The following is a 12,977-nucleotide window of genomic DNA, read 5'->3' on the forward strand; positions in this document are numbered from 1 at the left end:
CACATTCTTCAAGTGCCTTTATCATCATATTGGATTCCTGCAATTTCTTCCTAAATGGGCTCTACTCCAGTTTCTCCCAGTTCTTACCTAATTCACTTCCAGATTAATTACTCTAAATAGTATCGCATCATGTCACAACTTAAAAAAAAAAAAACTGCTGTAACTTCCCAATGTCTAAACTTCATTTTTTGTTTAATTTTTTTATGGGGGGGAGGTCTTCCAGTGAGCAGTGAAAAACCTACTAGACAAATTCTAAAAGAGCTGTAACAATGAATATCTGTAGGATAAACTTCAAACTCTTTAGTGTCACATAAAGATTTTTTAAAATTTGGCCTCTGGCCAGGCACAGTGGCTCACATCTGTAATCCTAGCACTTTGGGACAACAAGGCGGGCAGATTGCTTGAACTCAGGAGTTGGAGACCAATGCAAGACCCCCCTCTCTACAAAACATAGAAAAATGAGCCAGGCCTGGTGGCACACATCTGTAGTCTCAGCTACTTGGGAAGCTGAGGAAGAAGGGTCACTTTAGCCTAGGATTTTGAGGTTACAGTGAGCTATGGTGATGCCGCTGCAATCTAGCCTGGATGACAGACCAAGACCCTGTCTCAAAAAATAATAATAATAATTAAATAGTCAAACTATATCTTTGTGTACTTATTTCTTTTAACCTCTAAATGAACCATATGCTCCAGTCAATTCAAATGCTCAGCCTCTCCAAGAAATACCTACTGATTTATCTATCCAGCAAGCTTTTCCTGAAAACTGCTCCTCCTCTCTTCCAACAACACGGTTTCATGTTTCTTTGTCCTTCAAGCTAACCCTGATTGCCAGTGGTGATGGTCCACAGTAACATCTGACATGAACTGGTTCAATGAGTGAGTGCCTCCCATGAGGAGTTTAGAGTGGTAGTCTGGCTGTCATTTTCTGCCACATAAATCAGAAAGAAGAAAAAGTGATCTGCAGTAAAAAATGAAGTACACAAGTAAAGAGGATCAAGACATGAGCTAGGAAGAAAGGGCTGTAGTCTCAGTCCATTCTGTTCAGAGCAGGTGCATCCTGCTCGGAGGCCCAAGGGTCACTGCTACAGTCACAGTAATAAATTACCCCTTTTGCTTAGGTTCTCTTAAATGAGTTCTGTTCTTACATCCCAAAAGGGTTGTGATTAATCTAATCACATCTGCATTTTTTCGAGAGTTCATTCCATCCACAATATGGAAGGAAAAAGAGCTACTAAGGCAAAAGAACAGAGGCAATGAGACCATTCAGAAGGTCACGAGAAGGATCCAGGAGAGAATGTGGTGATGATTAGAGGGACAGGTGAGTTAGGATGGCAGGGACAGAGGGTGACCTAAAGGCTGGATAACTGGGTGGAGAGGGAGAAAGAGAACACTGAAGAATTTGGAGGATGATAATGAGCTCAGCTACACATGAGTTAACTTATATGGAAGCTCTTAGCATGATTCCTAGATCACAGCAGTTGCTCCATCGCTGTCGTTGTCCTAGGTCTCCCCCAGCCCCTGTCTCTCCTACTGGGCTGTAAACTCCTGTGAGGCAGGGATGACACGCTATATTCTCCACCACCCTCAGAGGGAAGTCTTTACCCTGTAAATAGTAAGTATGTGTTGATTTCATTTGATTTTATGCAAAACAGTTTTGTTCTGATTGGTTATAATAATATATCTTGCCAAAGTGAACAATAAGAATAGTATTGCATAGACATGCTTTTTTAGCCAAAGAATTGAAAGAACACTTTTCTCATTATGATCTTGTTTTGTTTTGAAATGGTCTTGAAAAACTCTGAATTCTAGTAGAGGATTATTTTCTTTTTGATGGGAAAGAAATAAGCACAATCCATATCCTCAAATAATAAATAAGCTTTTCATTTATAAATATGTATAAATTTGAATGTGCTCAGTAAATATCAATGCACAATACTAAAAAGTAAATCTGAAAGCTAAATACAAATCCTGTCTCCAAATATAAACACAAAATCATCAAAGCCAAGAATTTAGATTTTGAAATAGCTCCTGCTGTTAAATGTCAATATGTATTTCAGATATAAATCTAAATCTTTTAGGGAATTAATTTCTTCTTAATTCCCTATACAAAGGTTATTTTAATTGTCTATATAATCTTTTTATATATTATTGCCCATGTTTAATATGCAATTTTATATAACATATAATTGTTATGTGCTATATAATTTTATATAATATGAAATTATTATACAATATATAATATATAGTCTAGTATACATTTTAGCAAGACAGAAAGAGAGCAAATGTGGTAAGCATATTTAAATTAAATATTTTAAAATTCAGCTTAATTAATCCTGCTATAAAGAGACACATAACTAATCCTAGGAAATCACAACTGGGCAGATTTTATGAATCTTAACTGAAGAAGAAAGGGAATGAACCACAGTCCATGCATAGCTGTTGTATATGCCCACATAGCTGTGCGCCTCTTGGGCATTGATGGAACAGGACACAGCATGAAAATAAACCCACTAATGTGGGAAATTTAGCACTGTAATTAAAATGTGCTCTAGAGGCACTGAAATGCCCACTAACCATGGTGCCCAAAATTCCATCAGTAGGGGCATTCTTTTGAGTTAAAGAATGTATCTCTGGAAGAAACTTGTTAAGATACGGGCATTCACTAAATATGATAAAGCGTTGATCTGTTGATACCAATAAACGCTTTGCCATGATTGGCTATATTAATAGCTCCCGATCACTTAACAGAGAACCACATTTGGCTCTTTGGCCCCTACCTACTCCCTCCGGCTCATTTCTTGCCCTTCTTCTCTTCACAGCAGAGGAGAATGGTCCCCTGCACCTTTATCGCGGGTGCCTTCTCACTGTTTGGAGTTTCAGAATAAACTAAACACTTTCAGAGAAGCTTTCCCTCACTACTCTTAACCAAAGTAGGGTCCTGCTCTATCAGAGCTTCCTTTGGAGTCCAATAACCTCCTATTATTCTTCCCTCTGGTTTGATTTACTAGTATTCTGTCTGTCTCCCTCAGTAGACTATAAATTCCTTGAGGGCAAGGGCGCTGAGTATATTATTGTCCATTATAATCCTAGCTCCTACACACCGCCAAACCCATAGTAAAGGCTCAATAAATATTTGCTAAGGAGTGGATGAATGGTAAAATGATACAACATTTCTGGCTAATTTGGCTCTATGTATCAAAGGACCCTAGAGTATGATACTCACACAGAGTTATCAAAAAATTCTTCTAGGAACTTATCTTTTTTTTCTTTTTTAATTTTGAGACAGAGTCTCACTACATTGCCCTCAGTAGAGTGCTATGGTGTCACAGCTCACAGCAACCTCAAACTCTTAGGTTTAAATGATTCTCTTGCCTCAGCCTCCCAAGTAGGTGAGACTACAGACACATGCCACAATGCCGGCTATTTTTTTGTTGCGGTTGTCATTGTTGTTTAGCTGACCCTCAGTGTATGTGGCTGGCACCGTAACCACTGTGCTATGGGCGCTGAGCCATACAGACATGTTTAAAAAAGGAAAACTGGAAGTGATCTGAATGCCCAGAAATAAAAAGGTATTAAATAAATGATATTTTAAAAGAATACTTAATGTCATGATAAAACGTTCATGATGTAATGTTAAAGGGAAAAATCGAGGTAAAAGATTTAACTCAGTATGATCCCAATTTTGCAGAAAGGAAGACTACATATGCATATAAAAGAATTGTCATATGTATCAATTGTATTAATGTACCAAAATACTAATAATGATTATCTATAGGTGATGGAGAAGTGATTTTTACTATCAATAATAATCTGTATTTTTAAGAATTCTCATATGTATAAAATATATTATTACTTTTATAATTGGATAAAAGCAATGAATTTTTAAATATAAATATAAATTACTCTGCGAATTTTTGAAGGATTCAACACTTTTGAATAGATATTCAACACTTTCCCACTGTCCGGTTTATGATATAAAGGAGCTTATTTCCAAACTGAGCAGTAGTTAGCAATGGAAGCCATCAGGAGGAGGGAGGAGGATTAAAAGTGGTGAGAAGGGATGAGGAAGGGGGACAGCACAAGGAGAAGAAGGAAAACAAATAGGAAATGAGATTCCAAAGAGAAACATCAACTGTGCCTCCATCCAGCAAATACTTACTGAGTGCCTGGAATCCTAGTACTCTGGGAGGCCAAGGTGGGAAGATCACTTGAGCTCAGGAGTTGAAGACCAATCTGAGCAAGATCAAGATCCCATCTCTATTAAAAATAGAAAAAATTAGCCAGACATTCTGGCGGGCGCCTGTAGTCCCATCTTCTTGGGAGGCTAAAGCAAGAGGATCGCTTGAGACCAGAAACTTGAGATTGCAGTGAGCTGTGATGAGGCCACTGCACCCTAGCCCAGGCAAGAGAGTTAAAAAATAAATAAATAAAATATACTTGCAGTCTGCCCTGAGATTACATTGGGACGGATAAGTAGTAAAGTCAATGATATCAGAGTTTGAGATTGCTGCGAGTTGATATGATTATAGGTTATACACATGACGTTCTGAGAATACAAACAAGCGACAGCCAGGTCATGACTAAGTGGGAATGGTCAGAAAACACTTCCAAGAGAACATAAATTCATGCTAAATGAATTCTGCCTGGAACAGAATTCCAGGCAGATGAGAAAAACATAAGCAAGACAAGCAAGGTACAGAAACATGGAGTCACATGGCTATGGGGATGCTTTTAGCTGCAAGTAGCCCTAGGCACCAACTATCTGTTGGAAGGCAAATGACATTTCCTCTGGGCTCCATATAAAATGCAGTTTGTAGGCAGGACACAGTGGCTCATGCCTATAATCCTAGCACTCTGGGACCTCAGGAGTTAAAGACCAGCCTGAGCAAGGGCAAGATGCTATCTCTACTAAAGATAGAAAAATTAGCCAGGTGTCACTGGGGCACCTAAAATCCCAGCTACTTGGGAGGCTGTCAAGAGGATCGCATGAGCCCAAGAATTTGAGGTTGCTGTGAGCTATGATGGAACAGCACTCTATCTACCCAGGGTGACAAAGTGAGACTCTGTCTCAAAAAAATAAAAATAAAATACAGTTTGCAAACTTCTCTGAATAAGCTTTTATGTAAATCCAGATGTAATTAATATGTATCAACACACAAGTACATCTCAGACATTTTTACCTGTTATTTCATTTATTCTCTAGGAGATTTTAAAAAGGCTCTTTCTCAGCAACCAGTAGCACATGGGGTGCATGCCTACATGTGGCAGCCCAGACACAGCAGACGACATGGAGGGCAGGGGGAAGATTTTTCTTTTACTCCTATCACTAGCATTGTTTTCTGGAAGGAAAAGGGGATCAAGCTGATTTAATATATCAGGTATGTGATATGATCAACACATCACTTATTTTTAGGTCTCAATCTCCTCTCTTTTGAACAACATTTAAATGCAGTTTGGGAAAATGCTATGTGCAAAGCTGTGCACAGTGATGACTCAGTCTCTCAATCCTTTGCCTCGTACAATAAATACCCAAGCTGCCCTCACACCAAAGGGAGTAAAGAACTAGAGATTCTACAGACACTGCCTCTGCTCTCTAAAATCATAAGATCCCATGTGGATCACAACAACTTATAATATAATGGCCATAAACACCAACTGAATGAGTATTTAGTAAATTTGAAAAGTGATAAAATATTTATATTGTTTACCGAAAGATTCTCTAGGATATAAAAACCTTTGCCTTAGTTATAAGCCATAATCTAAAGCTTAAATCCTACATGTGCTTTTGAATTTCATTTTGAAAAATTCAATGTCTTTGGGAACACCTGATAATGCCAATGTGTCCCTGCAATAGCTAAAGAAACCTTGCCACAAAGTAATATATTAAAATCATTTAGTTAGCTTCTAGAAGGAGAGTATACGTTTTAGCTTCTACATACTAGACATATCACACGACTCAAGTATACCCATTGATTAAATGTATATCTTACACCATTGCCACTGTTCTCACTGTACTCAGTACCTTCAGAACACATCTGTAGAGACATAAATAACATGTATTTCCTCTCTCTTGTGCATTTCCAGGTACAGAGTATTAGATTAAAAACACAAAATTAGGAACATACTCAAAATGAAGAGACTATTTAACTGCCCAATTTGTCACATATATACTTGTTCTGGTTATCTGTCAATGTAAAAAGAGGAAATTCCCCCCCCCCCAAAAGAAACAAAATTAATAACCCAAATCTTTTCTCTGGAATTTTTGTTGGATGAGTAAATTAATCTATGTTTAGTTAAGCAACTGTAGGCATATTTCTGCTGCACGAAACCAAAAGAAAACCTAATAGTAATATATCTGCATAGTTATTCTCTACAATAATAAATATTGTTGGCCAGCAGTGATGGCTTACATCTAATCCTAACACTCTGGAAGGTTAAGGCAGGTGGATTTCTTGAGCTCAGGATTTGGAGACCAGCATGAGCTAGACTGAGACCCCTTCTGTAGTAAAAATAGAAAAACTAGCCAAACCTTGTGGCAGGCGCCTGTAGTCTTAGCTACTCAGAGAGCGAGGCAAGAGGATCTCTTGAGCCCAAGAGTTAGAGGTTGCAATGAGCTGTGATGCCACAGCACTCTACAGAGAGTGAAAGAGTAAGATTCTGTCTCAAAAAAAAAAGAATATTGCCACTAACATTGGCAGGGATGGGGCATTATGTTGGCACTCTTGATTAGAAATGACAAAAACCTGGGCGGTGCCTGTGGCTCAAGGAGTAGGGTGCTGGTCCCATATGCCGGAGGTGGCAGGTTCACACCCAGCCCCGGCCAAAAACCACAAAAAAAAAAAAAAAAAAGAAATGACAAAAACCTAACTTAAACTGGTCTCAAGGAAAAAGAATTTACTAGTTCATGTCCTGGGGGGAAGATTAGGGGCTTAATCCAGGCTTTACTAAGTAGCATCAATAATACTACTAGGTCAAATCACTTTCTCTTTCACTATAATCCCTCTGCTTTCCTCTATGTGTTACTTTCTTCTCTACTACTAAAAATGGACATTTTCCATGCAAATGGAGAAGTTGACCAACAAAGAGCTCCAGTCTTATGTTAACACAATGTCAGGGAAAAGAGAGGAGTCCAGAGCTGGTGCAGTTGTTTAAAAAAAGTCATAATCTCTTCTAGTTCTGCCACCTTAACTTAATAGCTTCAATCCTCAAAGTTGCAAGAAGGCTGCTTTCCTTGTAGTCATCAAGAAGAAAGGAAAGGAAAAGAGGAAAAGGTGTATACCAGCAGAACGTGTTCCTCTTAACTAAGGAAACAAAAATGTTTCTGGAAGCTGAATCCAACAACTATCATACACCAAAACTCAGTCATATGGACATCCTAGGGCAAAGGAGTCTGGGGAAGTGAAGCTTTTAATAACAAGTCACATTCCTACCAAAAAAAAGTCTTTCATTAATGAAAGTGAGAATAGATATTGGGTACGGAAATGCATGGTCTAGCTCAACAGCCTTACAGATTGGTACAACATTTGTGAAAAGCAATTTGGACTTAATATGTATATTTCATTCTGGGTAATCTAATAATTCTGCTTCTGGGAATTTATTCCTAAATCATTCAAAATATGAAAAAGCTGTGATAACAAAGACAGATCAATGATCTTAAAAACAGAAAAAATCTGCATAATAGCTTAAATATCCAAAAATAAGAAAGCTATTACAAAAATTATAGTACATTTGCAGATTATGTATTGTACAGGTGTTAGAATTATAATTCTCCTTTTTATTTTTTTTTTGAGACAGTGTCTTACTTCATCACCCTTGGTAAAGGACAATGGCATCACAGCTCATAGCAACCTTAAACTCTTGAGCTCATGCAATTCTCTTGCCTCAGCCTCCCAAGTAGCTGGTACTACAGCACCCACCACAACGCCCAACTACTTTTAGAGAGCTAGAGTTCAGTGGCTATTCATAGGCGTGATCATCACTTACTGCAGCCTCAAATTCCTGGTCTCAAACAATCCTCCTGCCTATTAACTGTCCAATGCACTTAATGCAAAGTGTAGGGAAATCATTTTGATTATGTTAACATTTTTCCTTTACTGCAACTTTCCCCAGCTTTGAAGTTGGAAACATTTAATCCTTTAATTATTCATTTTTATAAGTTTATTTTTTGCATTTCCTCTTTGTTTGGGTGAAGGCACAAGTTGTACACAATTGTAAATTAGCTGGCCAGTTACAGAACATGTTGTTCCTCACCCTTTGGAGAGGTAATACACATATTGTCTTCCTTTACATTATTTCTATAGGATCCTATGGAATCAACAGATCTCTAGGGCCCTTCTTGAATTCATATTTCTTTATAATTAGGACGTGTTACTGCTGGCATTTTGCCAATCTCTCAGATTTGTCAAAATTTTCAAAGCTTTTGTTCCTCTAGGGGTCAATAACATTTATTAAAATGGAAAATCGTGTAAGGGTGATCTTAAATATGGGTGAAGGATGGGGATGAACATTCAGTTTTGTCATAAAATAAATGTGTATTCATAACTATGTCTCATAACATGAGAAGTATTTATTTTGAATACCATTTATTTAGATGACACATAAATAATCTCTATATTCTCCAAAAAATAAATACTTGACTTTACCCTATTAATTATGTGCTGCATAATTAATCTCCTGTTCAGAAAAATATGGTTTTTTTCAGTCCTATGGGATCTGGAAAAAAGGGGAGAAAAAAGAAAAATGTGATTTTCATACCAAATTTCCTGATGTATTTGAGTAATAAGTGCATCACCAAATTTTTTTTAATCTTGCTGTCTTCTTTTTATTTTATTATGTAGCAGTATGGAAAAAGAAGTTTTTCTCAAAAAGGTTAATTTTAACATTTTCACGTGACTATGTAAGTGACGGTTATTTTTATTTTTAGTTTATTACAGATCCATTGAACAGTCTGGAAGGTATAGAATCAGAGAGCAAGATCAAGAAAAATAGTTGGCTCACACCTGTAATCCTAGCACTCCAGGAGGCAGAGGAGGGTGGATCACTTAAGCTCAGGAGTTCGAGACCAGCCTGAATAAAAGGAGACCCTGTCTCCATTAATAATAGAAAAATTAGCTGGGTGTTATGGCAGGTACCTGCAGTTCCAGCTACTTGGGTGGTTGAAGCAAGAGGATCACTTGAGCCCAGGAGTTTGAGGTTGCTGCGGGCTATGATGCCATGACACTGTACCCAGGGTGAGACTGTCTGAAAAAGAAAGCAAGGTAAGAAGGAAAGAAGGAAGGAAGGAAAGAAAGAAGGGAGGGAGGGAAGAAGGGAAGACAAGAAAGAAAGAGAGAGAAAGATTGAACAGCAAAAATTATAAGTAGAATTTTAATTTATAATTTATACTAGTAACTCATTTCCTTTGCTTTTTAGTTTTATGAGTGGTTTTCAGCCTCGTCTTCTTGAAATCACTAATTTTAATTTTTAAAAATGTTTCCTGAATTGGATAATTCTTTCCCTCTCTACCCTCCTCTTAATTTGCATTGGCTCTTTGCTCTCTCGTAATGTTCCCCTTTCAACTTCTAATTTCTTGTTTATAAAGTGTTATGAAAAACTTAATTAGAAAAAATTTTAAAATTCTGTGATACATTTGTAAAATAATGAGATGGTCAAGTGTGAGTGGATATAGAAGGAATATATGTATGTATAAGACATTCTAATTCTGAGATGAAACTATGGTCAAGTATGTCTGAATAAAAACACTTTTTAATTTTTTAAATTGTATTTATTATAAGTGGCAAATAGTGAAAATCATCTTGAATACTGTCAAACATTGTGAAATAAAACTGGCATCTTTTGCCAAGATCCACAAAATAGTACTCTTGTTTAAGAACTAAAACATCCATTTTATTACAGATAAGATGACCATATAATTTGTTACCCAAATCAAGACACTTTGGAGAATGAAAAGGACACTATTAATAAAGTGGGACAGCAGGCATAAACTGAGACTGTCCTAGGAAGATTGGAACATTTGGTCACTCCAGTGATCTCTAATTTATTAAAAACATAATTTATTTAAAAGATGAAGCAAATTGTAGTAGTCCTTTTACTACTACTAAGGAAGGTTATGATAAGTCAGGCATCCAGTTTTGTTTGCTTTGGGCTAAACTTGTTTCTTCTGGAACCATTGAAGGACCAATGACCATAAGTCTATTAGAATCTTTTTACAGGGTGACCAAGTTGTGCCACTTTCCCTAGGACTTTCCCAGTTTTAAAACTGAATATCCCACATCTTGGTAACCCCTTCACCCTTTGCAAACCAGGACTGTTAGTCACTATAATTCTTTATGGCTACTTTTCAGCAAGGTGACATCATCTCCTTGACCTCTGAGGCCTCACAGGCAAGACACTCAAGGCAAACCTCTGTCTTTTACCAGGACTGACCCTCTTCTTCCAACCCACCCTGATTTAGCTGCAACCCCTCCCACTGTCCCAGGGCATAGCCTTCATCCCAAGTACACCCCGACTGTAACCCTAATGCCACAGCACGTTCTGTCCCCTGGCACTGCTTTTCTGCTCTCCATTTGTCCTGAATAGCTTTGCTCTCACAAAGGAGGCCACCAAGTCCCCACACAGCTGTATTGCCTGGGACTTTGTATGGCGATGGGAAGACCCTCTGTTTTAGCCATTTATGTCAGAGTTTTACAGACTTCATTTTTAGTGCAAGACTTTGTCCTCTACTAAGATTTGGCATGCAGGAAGGAAATAAAAAGAGTGATTTTATCCACAAAAAGAGTGAGGAGGCTCGGCTCCCATAGCACAGTGGTTACAACAACGGCCACATACACTAAGGCTGGCAGGTTTGAATCTGGCCCAGTCCAGCTAAACAACAGTGACAACTGCAAGCAAAAAAAAGCCAAACATTGTGGCAGGCGTCTGTAGTCCCAGCTACCTGGGAGGCTGAGGCAAGAGAATCGCTTAAGCCCAAGAGTTTGAGGTTGCTGTGAACTGTGACCCCACAGCACTGTACCAAGGGTGACATAATGAGACTCTGTCTCAAAAAAAAAAGAGAGAGAGAGAGAGAGTGAGGATATTAGGCAATTTCCTTAGGCATATTATATTTATTTTTTTCTTCTTTCTTTAGGTGCATTATAATAGTCAAATATGGAAACTTGTTACTTAAATATTCTGCAATGTTAAATGTAAGACGCTATTGGACTCTAGCAAATTTTTAATTTCTAAAACTATCAAGAGCACATTTTTGAAAAGGGCTACAATTTTTTTCCATGAAAAGTAAAATACATAAGGATTAAGTGACCGGCAACTGTCTGTTATGGGGTCTGATTTATATGGTGTCAGTGCTGTGTATTAAAAAGGCTGATTTCTTCTTAGTAAACAGCCTACTTGTCATGCACCGGATGCCTGATAGGTATCTCAGATTCAACATCAGATGAAGAAAAACCATCATCTTCATCCACAAACCATTGTTTCTCGTTCTCCATTGTTCTTTAAATAAATTGTACCACCAGCCAGTCAGATACAGAAGCCAATAATTTAGGAGTCACCTTTGACTCCTCCCTCTCCTTCACCCCTATATGCCATCAATCCTCCATCAAAATGCTTCCAAACTCATCGCCTCTTCTCAATCCTGGCAGCACACACTTGTCCAGTCACCACTGTCACTCCCAGTAGTCTCCTACAGGTGTCCACAATTGTCCCTCTTCAATTCTTTCTCTATACTAATGGTCTCTATACATATGGTCTCTATACTAATGGTCTCTATACATATGGTGTTATGGGCTGAATGATATCCCCACAAAATTCATATGTTGATGTCCTAACCCCCCGGTACCTCAGAATGTGACTCTACTTAGAGACAGGACCTCTAACATACACAGAGGCAGGCAAGCTAAGGAGAGAGGCTTCTGAGGAGACCAACCTGGCAACATATTAATCGTGGTCTTCCAGCGTCTAGAATTGTGAGAAAACAAAATTCTGTCATTTCAGTCAACGGGTCTGAGGAATTTTGTTATGGTAGCCCTAGAAAACTACTGCATATGGTATCTTCCCCCTTCCTATAACCCTTAAAATAAGACGCAATAGAATTAAAACAGCCATAAAGCTCAGCTGATTTGGTTCTGTGCACATCTCCTGCCTCATCTCCTCCCTCCCTCTCTGCCTCCAGCTGTGCTGAGCTTCTCTCAGTTCTCAGACACACCTGGGGCCTTCTCACAAAGCATTCCCTTTGCTGAAGTATCAGCCCCCACCTTCATTTCCGACCTAACTTCAACTCTCAGCTCAATGTCACTTTCTCAAGAAACTCTCCTTGACTCCCTTCCCTGGCCTAGGTCAATTTCCCTTTTATATTACTAAACACAATCGTCATTATTTGCCTACTAAATCAGAAGCTCCACAATAGCTTTATCCCTCTGGTCTGTTTTATTTTATTTATTTATTTATTTATTTTGAGACAGAGTCTCACTTTGTCACCCTCGGTAGAGTGCTATGGCGTCACAGCTCACAGCAACCTCAAATTCTTGGGTTTAAGCAATTCTCTTGCCTTAGCCACCCAAGTAGATGGGACTTCAAGTGACCGCCACAATGCCTGGCTATTTTTTTGTTGCAGTTGTCATTATTTAGCTGGCCTGGGCTGGGTTCCAACCCACCAGCCTGGGTGTATGTGGCCGGCATCGTAACCACTGTGCTACAGGTGCCAAGTCTGTTTTACTTTTTTATCTACATACAGGGCTAGTACAGTATTTGGCACATAGCAAGTCTTTATTAATAAATATTAGTTGACCAAAAGACTGATGCTATCTTTCAAAATCTATAGCTATTTCTGTTGAGGAATTTAGACATCAGTTGGCTTAGCTGGAAAAACCATTAGGACAGCACCTTAAGATGCCAAATATGGGGCACCCATTGCTCAGAGGTTAGGACGCCAGCCACATGCACCAGGGCTGTGGGTTCGAACCTAGCCCCGGCCTGCTGAACCG

At 38.5% G+C, this 12,977-nt stretch overlaps 1 non-coding gene across 1 annotated transcript; it reads right to left on the bottom strand.

The window, feature by feature from the left end:
• Window positions 1-210: 210 nt before the first annotated feature.
• On the bottom strand, window positions 211-272 carry LOC128589454 (U7 small nuclear RNA). Its single transcript, XR_008381026.1, has one exon. It is a non-coding gene; the product is annotated as a U7 small nuclear RNA (small nuclear RNA).
• Between the last annotated feature and the right edge of the window lie 12,705 nt (window positions 273-12,977).

This window comes from Nycticebus coucang, chromosome 6 (assembly GCF_027406575.1).
Source record: "Nycticebus coucang isolate mNycCou1 chromosome 6, mNycCou1.pri, whole genome shotgun sequence".
NCBI classification, from domain to species: domain Eukaryota; kingdom Metazoa; phylum Chordata; class Mammalia; order Primates; family Lorisidae; genus Nycticebus; species Nycticebus coucang.